Below are 9144 nucleotides of genomic sequence, written 5' to 3'. Positions count from 1 at the left end.
CATACACACATGTGGTGAGCAAGCACACGCATAACACAAATGCTCTTCTACCTCACATTTTATATTAGAGGTCTCTCATTGAGGTATTGTTTTGGAAACTTGTGCTGTCTGGGTTTCCTGGAAGAATGAAGATGACTAAATATTCCTACCTCTCAGAGTATGTTGACAAAACATTTTATGATATTTCAGTACATTTAAGGAGCTCTAATGCTTTGTTTTAACCTGAAAATGCACACACTCTTTGTAATACTATTATCTTATCATAAAAGAAGGAAGAAAGGGAGGGAAAGAGGGAGGGAGGGAGGAAGTAAACTACAATCTTAATTTCCAATTAAAAGCCTAAGTGAAATGGTCCTTCCTAAAATTCGTAGACCACATTATCTTTGTAACATTTTTCCTACAAAAATCAAACAGATATAGAAATAGCTTCTTCCCATGGTTTTCAACAAGGAGAGGCCTAGCCTATGCTCCTGAGTTATATTTAGTCCCCCAAAACTGAAGCTACATCCAGGTTGCAGAGTGCTATGATATGCCAGGTACTTCATGTTGCTCTCCTTTCCTCTCATGAACTTCAAGAAGACTGCAACATGAGAACAGCCAATGTTTATAGAACATTGACTCTATACTGAATGTTTTCATGCAATATCTTATTTAATCCTCAAATCCAGACTGTGCTTTGTTATGATATAAAGAAACTGAGGCTCAGACAATTAACTTGATTTGCCTAAAGAACACAACACATGACAGCATTGAGAGCTAACCCAAGTCGGACTCCAGAGCTGTGTTTTTCTCCCTCAAGGTTGTTCACCTCCTGATAAGCAGGGAAATACTTTTCTCTGAATACATTCAGCTCCCCAGTTGGGGAAGCCAATGCTTTGTGGTTAGGAAGCTCTACAGAGTGAGAGAACAGGGACTATTATGGTATTCCTAAGAGTACCTCACAGTATCAGGCTATTATTGGGATTGTTCACAAGTCATGGCTTGCAAACTTTGGGGCACATCGGAATTAGAGAATTTGTTTAAAAATGCAGATTTCTGGGCCCCGCTCTAACCAATATTTTTTCCAAATAGTACAGAAATGTACTATTGCTTTAATAGGTTCAGACTATGACATTTCTAGTCTTAATGGTTTATCTTGTGAATGGCAGGTGTCATCAAGCATCTTGCCACTAGGAAACTTACAATTTGGTGTGATAAGCAAGATATTTATGCAAACAGATATGCAGTATGTGGAATGGCATGCACTTGTGTTGAGATTTTAGTAGAAACTGCGCGAATGTAGCAGGGAAACAGAATAAATCATGTAACCTGGAAAATGGGGATGTTAAATAAACGTGCATCACTGAGTAGCAGTGGGTATTAACTGTGAGCTAAAGATGTTTCATGGCCTTTAATTTAAATGCCAAGTAAGCACTTCCAATGTGAGCCTCAGGTCATTTGCTTTTATGAGGAAGAGAATATTCTGTTTTTCCAAAGCAATGATGCATTAGTGTCTGTGGGATTCCTTTTATTGTCTCTATATTAGCGTTTAAAATCTACATGCAAAAAGAAATCTATGTGGTGACTCACATCCATAGTCCTTGCCACTGGGAGGCTGAGATCTGGAGGACTGTGGTTCATGACCAGCCTGGCAAGTTCTCAACTCTAACAAGTTCTCAACCCCATCTCAATCAATATCTGGCCGTTGTAGTGTGTCTATCACTCCATGCCATGTGGGAGACAGAGATTAGGAGGATGACAGTTCCAGGCCTGCTGGAGCAAAAAATTTGGGAGACCCCATTTCAATGGAAAAAAGCTGGGTGTGGTATTATGTGCCTATCATCCCAGTGATAGCAAGAAGTCTAAAATAGGAGAAACACAGTCCAGGCTGGCCTGGACAAAAAGTGAGACCCTACCTCTAAAATAGCCAGAGCAAAAGGGTTGGAGGTATACACAGTAGTAGAGTATCTTTCTAGCCAAATACTGAAGCCCTGAGTTCAAACCCCAGTACCACCAAAAAAAAAAAAAAATCTATCTTTTGACTTTTAAATATATTCCCTTAAATATAATTATTAACATCTTAAAATGGTATATCAGGTAGCTAAAAATTGCCTTTACTTTCCTTTAAGTACTTTATCATTAAAAGATTGAGTTCTCACAGTCCTCATTTTGTCACCATCTCTGGAAGTTATTTGTGTGCCCAGGGCCCTATTCTTGTTACATTTGATTAGGGAAAATGGAACAGTAAGAACAGTATTGGGCATAATATTGGAACAATGCATTGTGAAGTAGCAGCAAAGAATTAGTAACTGAAAGTGTTCTACATCTTACAAGTCTTTTAAGATAGAAAATCCATCATAATCCCATATGCGCCTACTGATACACAGTAGCCCCTGATATAGCAAACAAGTGGCTCAATAACCATGAATGAAGCAATGTTCCCTCAAAAAGATAATTGTGTTTATGAATGGCATCTGTTCAAATAACTTAGAATGCTATAGTTCTGGAGTATGCTGTGTAAGGAGGGAAAAAGAAATACAGTGGATTTAATACTACAACTGTGACTAGTTAGTTATGGCTACCTCTAGGTATTTGGTGGTTTCAGCAAAAGTTCTAATTCATATTCCAGATATCAATAACTATAGGGAAGACTGTAAAACTACATAGACAAAAGATTTGATACACCCACTAGTTTAAGAAAACTGAAAAGTGAACGCAGCTCCCTGCTGACCTGAAAATTGCATTCAGTGCATCATTTCATGAGGTATCTATGGGTATCTATGCACAGATGGAGGCTTTGTATAGAAATGAGGTATCCTGCAGGTCCTTATCAATGCTGATTGCAAAAAATGCACTAGATTGTCAGGAGAGCACGGGAAGGACATAGCAAAGGAAACATTGCTACAGTTACCCAGGAGCTTGGAGACACTAATTATTACAGCTAGATAAGACACTGGGTTTGGATTGTCGCTGTTACTTTTCAACTATGGCTGTTGAAGGCTGACTTTTATTTGATTTAATACTTTTGCTCAGACATATTTCATGTCTATTAATTTCCTTTCTACAAATCACTAATTATTCTCTTCAGGCTTGCTTTTTTTTTACATGTTTTGATATTATTTGCCTTTGGAAAATTTGAATTTTTTATTAAACAGAATATACAAACAGCATGTAATCTGGTTGGCATAGGTAGCTAGGTATGTAAGAGGCTAATGAGTAGAGTTTTAGGAGGATAAGCTTGGTAGAGCCTAGAAAAAAGCAAAAATAATATACCAGACAAATTTAAAATGAATTGATAAAGAATTCAAAATTTAGACATTTTCTAAAAGAGCTAGCCATTTTCTCTTTTTTCTTTTGGTAAACTGATTGGTGCCTACGTCTTTATTCATGACTTCTTGTTGTTGGTGGTAATGATGATGATAATGGTATGTGTGTGTGTTTGTGTGTGTGTGTGTGTTTGTGTGTGTGTGTGTGTATTGGGAGATGAAACAAAGGCCTTACATGTGTTAAGCAGGTACTGTATCACAGAGCTACACATCCAGCCTTTGTTCTGCATTTATAAGCTTTTTTTTGGTGGTACTGGGGTTTGAACTCAGGACCTTGCACTTGCTAGGCAGGCATTCTACAACTTGAGCTAACCTCCAGCCCCTGGGTTTTAATTTACAATGATGACACTGCTTGATACATACCATTCAGGTATTTAATGTATATATAATAAGTTTACAAGTAGAGTTTTAGGACAGTAAGCTGGGTTTAACGTAACTTACTCATCTGTGTTCTTCCAGAATGCAGAAAAAGCAAAAATCACATCAATGGTCAATGCCATCTGAAGAAAACACTTAGGAGACAGGCATAACATACCATGCAGGACAATGGGAGAAGCTTTAGGGTTGGTCAGGATGCAGAAGAAGCAAGGGGAAGGCCTAGCCCTCAGCCTTAATTTGGGTATGCTCCTGATAGGTAAGACCAGGCAAGGGATACAGCCAAGGATTGGTTAGTTTGCATAATTTGGGGGAGACTTGTGGCATAATTGTCCCTAATTAGTCTGTATGTGGCCCTAGATTGATTAGGTGCAGGAAACATGTAGGCACAGTGTGTGAGGGTTAGAAAAGAAGGTGGCTCTGATCACAGGGGCAGTATAAACAACTGTGGCAATCAGTTTGGCCCTGTGACTAATGGATGTCAAATACACAAATACAGAACCTAAGGAAGTACTGTTAGGGCAAAGACAAACAATCCCTTCCACCAGGAACTCAGAATCTAGTAGCTAAATCAAGTATTTATGCTGATAAAGTAAATCCAAAATATGAATGATGCTGCTATACTAGCATCTTGTTATGGCTTGGGCCTCAAATGTCCCCCAAAGGCTCATATGCTAATGGCTTGGTCACCAGCTCACGCTACTGCTAAAGGGTGGACCCTTTAGCAGGTGGAGCTTTGTAAAGGAAGTTAAGAAACTGAAGGTGTGCCCTTGTAGTGGGTACTGGAGCCCTGGCTCCTCCTGGCTTTTTGCTTCCTGGCCAGCATGAAGTGAACAGCATTGCTCCACCATGCACTCTCCGCCATGATGTTCTGCCTTGCCACAGGCCAAGAAGCAACAGAGCCAATTGATGATCTGAAACCTCTGAAACTGTAAGCCAAAACAAATCTTTCCTTCTTATAAATCGATTATCTCAAATATTTTCCACAGTGACAGAGAACTGACTAACACCCAGTTCAAACAAAAGATGATGGACGTTTTAGAGAGATAAGCAAGGGAACAGAAAGTTTTCTTTTTTTAATACCCTCTTCAATATTGAACTAGAATAACTACTTCAAAATCATACAAACCTGGGGCTGGATGTGTGGCTCAAGTGATGGAGAGCTTGCCTAGAAAGTGCAAAGTCCTGAGTTCAAACTCCAGTATCATAAAAAAAAATGTAAGAAAATGGACTGGGGTATGGCTCAAGTGGTAGAGTGCTGGCCTAGTTAGCCGTGAATTCAAGCCCCAGTGCCACCTCCTCCCCCACCCCCCACCAAATCATATAGCCTTGTTAATAAATGCTACCCAGTGCACATGGAAGGACATAAGTCAAGGCCTTACCCAGTGCCTGGCCCATAAGAAAGGTTAAAGGAAAGAAGTTCTTATATCTCCCTCCCACCTTGATGTCATTTTTGTCTTGCCATACATCATTGAATTAATGACAGCCTGACGTCATTCTTTTACTAAATAGAAGTATTCTTTGTTTGCAATTAATATTGGTAGACAGTTTGGCTCATAGTTGTTCATGATTCTTTGTAGATTTGTTTGTTCGCAGGGCCTTGCACATACTAGACAAGTACTCTACCACTGAGCTACACCCCCACCCCAGTTGTTCGCATACTTTCCATTTCAAAAGAAAGTCACACAGAGTTAAAAAAAAAAAAAAAAACCTGGGTTAATTTTGAGTGATTCTTGATAAGTTGGTGTGTGATGGGGGAGAGGCAGCCTAGAGGTGCCCAGATCTGGACCTCTGTGGTGATGGTCACATCTCTTTCTGCTAGAACCACATTGGCATTTCCCTGTTCCAGTGGGACCTCATCCAGGCACTGCCATTCCTGGAGGGCATTACCACTTGAGGGTTTCCTTATGAATCTGGCAAAGAATTATAGAGCACAGGCTCAGGATGCTTGGAATGTCCTGTCTACCACTAGCAAAAGCAATCCTTTCCAATGATGAGTGGTAACAGGGTTTGGGAGAGAGACAGAGAAGTTTCCCATTAATTTATAACCTTTTGTAGGAAAAAGCTGAGACAAAGATAGTCTATAATTAAAAATTATTTTTCTCATGCAATAACCATGGAGATTCAATTTCCATGGAGTAAAAGTATATGATTTAAAATGTTTACATTTTTCTTAGTCCCTAGGGTTGTAAATTTTGTTTCAGTGCCAAATCCTCTAAGCAAACAGCCATCAAACATCTAATACACTTGATGCACAAAGGCCATTGCTGAGTTAGTCTGTATCATGATACAATGATATCCATGGCTACTGTGTTTTCATGTATATTAAACGCCAATCATTCTGTTCTGCTCTCAACAAACATTATTTCCAATTTTTGTGCTCTATCCTTACTTCTTAAACTTTACTGTGTGCAATAATCATCACAACATTTATGTGAAGAACAGATCCCATGAACTCAACCATACAAATCAGAAATTCTGATTATGCCCATGGTTAATGAAGCCCAAGCATCTATTAGTCAACCCCTCTCACTAGGTCAGGGCTTAAAATAATTAGGCAGTATAGCCTCTGAGTTACTATAAAGTCTGTCAGTATTTAAAACCAGATTTTATTAGTATATGTTGATATAAGACTCTTGCTAGTTTTTGTATAACCATCATTGTTTGACCTTCCAGAACGAGTCAACAAGAAGGAATCAAGTTTTCATCAAGAATATTAATCTTTTTTTAAAAACAAATATGAGAACTGGTAGTGTTTTTACAGACCACGGGGGGAAAGTCAAAGAATATCTAAGTCAGGTAAAGGAAACTTTACAATCTTCAAAGACCAGCCCTAAAGGAAGGAGAGAGGTGGGTTGTTCTAGGTCTTTGCAAAGGCAGTAGGTTAAAGAAACAAGGGCTTTGTCTTTTTTCCTTAAGCAGGCTCTTAAGCATTCTTTCTCTGGTCATTGCACATCTGCCCCATGAGTCAGTAATCCCAGTTCCTTCCTGAGTCTGTAAAATCCCTTGTCCAGGACTCAGGAGAAGGCGGGGACATTGGGCATCCGGGGCTGGGTCCCAGCCCATGTTCTTGAGGCTTTGTGAGACTTCTAACAGCATCATGCTACAAGTTGTTTTGCATCATGTTTTACGTTTTACATCATATAAACAATAGGTATTTTCTCCTGTGTTCTAACCCCCCAGCATCAAGTAGGTGGGAGAAGTTGCAGGAAAGCAGGTGGCAACTGGGAAATTAGGAGGTTAGGAAAAGGAATGTTATTCCCCTGTAGGTCAAAACACAATGTACACAGGTGTTTTTTGAGTTACCAAGACCTGACTTAGGAAGAAATGCCATCTTATATAAAACCATAATCACAAACATATGTTATATATGCATATGTGTGTGTATGTGTGTATGTGTGTGTGTATACACACAGATACTTATTTATATGTCTGTTTTCCCCTATCTCCTATCCACCATCCCATGTGTGTACCCTGGAAACCAGTATGGAAACTAGCCAAATGGATTGTTCTCACTACCTTTCATCTTCATTTGTCTTCTTACACGTATAATTCGGACAATCACCAATACATCCCCATGCATCTTTTCAGCCTTACCCTCCTTTCTCTCATAATTCTATTCCCAGATCTTTAGATCTTCTGTCCATGATGCCCAGCACCAGCACCATTTTCTCTCCTAATTTTTTTCATTCTGTTTCTTCATTGGAAATGGCCTTAGTCATGGCTGGAAAACATTGCGGTAGGGCTAGTGACACATCTGTGCTGAGCAAACAGAGAAGCCAAACGTTTTGAAATGAGGACATCATGATAAAGAGCCAGGGCCAAGGAACCACAAAAATCTTTGAAATTATTTTGTCATCTTTTTTTGAATCTCCTGTATCTCTACCTCATTACCTTCCTCCAATTAAATCTGACTTGTCAGCTTTTCTGCTAAAACACAATTTCTTATCAAGCTTTATTTTGTTTAGCTTCTTTCCTAAGTATTGTATCAATGTTATCTTCTGTTATTCTACAGGATTTTAGATACATTATAAAACTTCTATGGGTTTGACCCAAAACCCCAACAATATGACATTGTTGTAGGACTAAACAATTCCTAATCTCAGTTTACTAATTGATAAATGGTCTTCCAGGAACATTTGGCTCTGTGTGTGTCTGACATATAAATAAGCAGGTATACCTACTATATGTAGGTATATACATATAGTATATGTATTTTATACATTCACATATCCATGGATATACACATGCTTGTGATTATGTTTTTGGAAAACAGTCACATATAGGTGCCCCACAATAACAAAAGTTATTTCATTGAGTTGGCAAACTGAGGATGTCATTGAAGGAACCCATCCTTGGAAGACACCAAAAAGTAATAAAATAACTGTTAAATACTGACTTGACAACCCCCAAAAGTCTTCTGTGTTTCATTTTCCTTTAAAATTTTTTCCCATCCAATTTCCCCAGTCTGGGGATTATGTTTGTGTCTCTGCTTAGTCACTGCCCACCTGTTCTTTAGGGTGCTCCCCACAGTTTTCCTGGTGGTTCCAGACCAAACTGTACCATTTTCTGAAACCTGAATTATGCCAAGTGCTAAGCAGGTATTATTTAATTCTCATACTCTCCCATGAGGTGAACCCTGCCACCCCTATTTTATTAGAGAGGAAACTGAGGCTAACAGAAGTGATATAACCAGAAAGTGGCAAAATCAGCCAAGATTGGGACCCAGCTACCTGCTTCTTGAGCCTCTGATGATGCTATCTGCTCCCACCTCCCCTAACTGGCTTCCTTGGATGTCCTGTTGACAATACAGCACTTGGTTATACTGTTTTCTTTTCTAGCATTAGTGTGTTTGACAATACAGCACTTGGTTATACTGTTTTCTTTTCTAGCATTAGTGTGTTTGGGTTTTTTGTTCTCTATTAGATTATCTAGTGTTTAGTGTTTTTGATTAGGTTATACATCCCTCTGAGGAGCATATAAAGGCTCAGACATGAAGAGAGTATAAATGTCTTTAGTCATTAATGGTGTCAGGATAGCAAGCACGGTCCTACAAACATGGTGGGGTTAAATGACTTTCTGAGGATTCAGTGGGGTGTGCAATAGCTTTTGTCTGGTGAACTCAATTTAGCCAACACTCCTTGCTTCTCTCCAACTTCTCAGCAAAGTTTAACATGTTATGTCTTTTCTCTGCCCTCCAAAGTCTGAGAAACTTTGCTCCTGCACAGATCTGGGAAACAGTCTAATCTTTCTGCCTCTCTGTGGCTGCAAGGGAAACTTGGAGTGGGGTTGGGGTCAGGAATGTTCAGGCTAGTGTGAACTCTCCCACTGACCTTCTCCTGTTCTCCCACCCCAGCCTTTTGGCAAATCCCACTTCAGGCTTCGGTTTCCTCACCTGCCATCAGAGGATGGACCAGTTGACCTCCAAGGTTTCTTCCAGGGCCACAGCTAAGGCTCTAAGATG

This window comes from Castor canadensis, chromosome 15, assembly GCF_047511655.1.
Source record: "Castor canadensis chromosome 15, mCasCan1.hap1v2, whole genome shotgun sequence".
Taxonomy (NCBI): domain Eukaryota; kingdom Metazoa; phylum Chordata; class Mammalia; order Rodentia; family Castoridae; genus Castor; species Castor canadensis.
The sequence above is the reverse complement of the archived record's forward strand: the minus strand, read 5'-3'. Positions refer to the sequence as shown.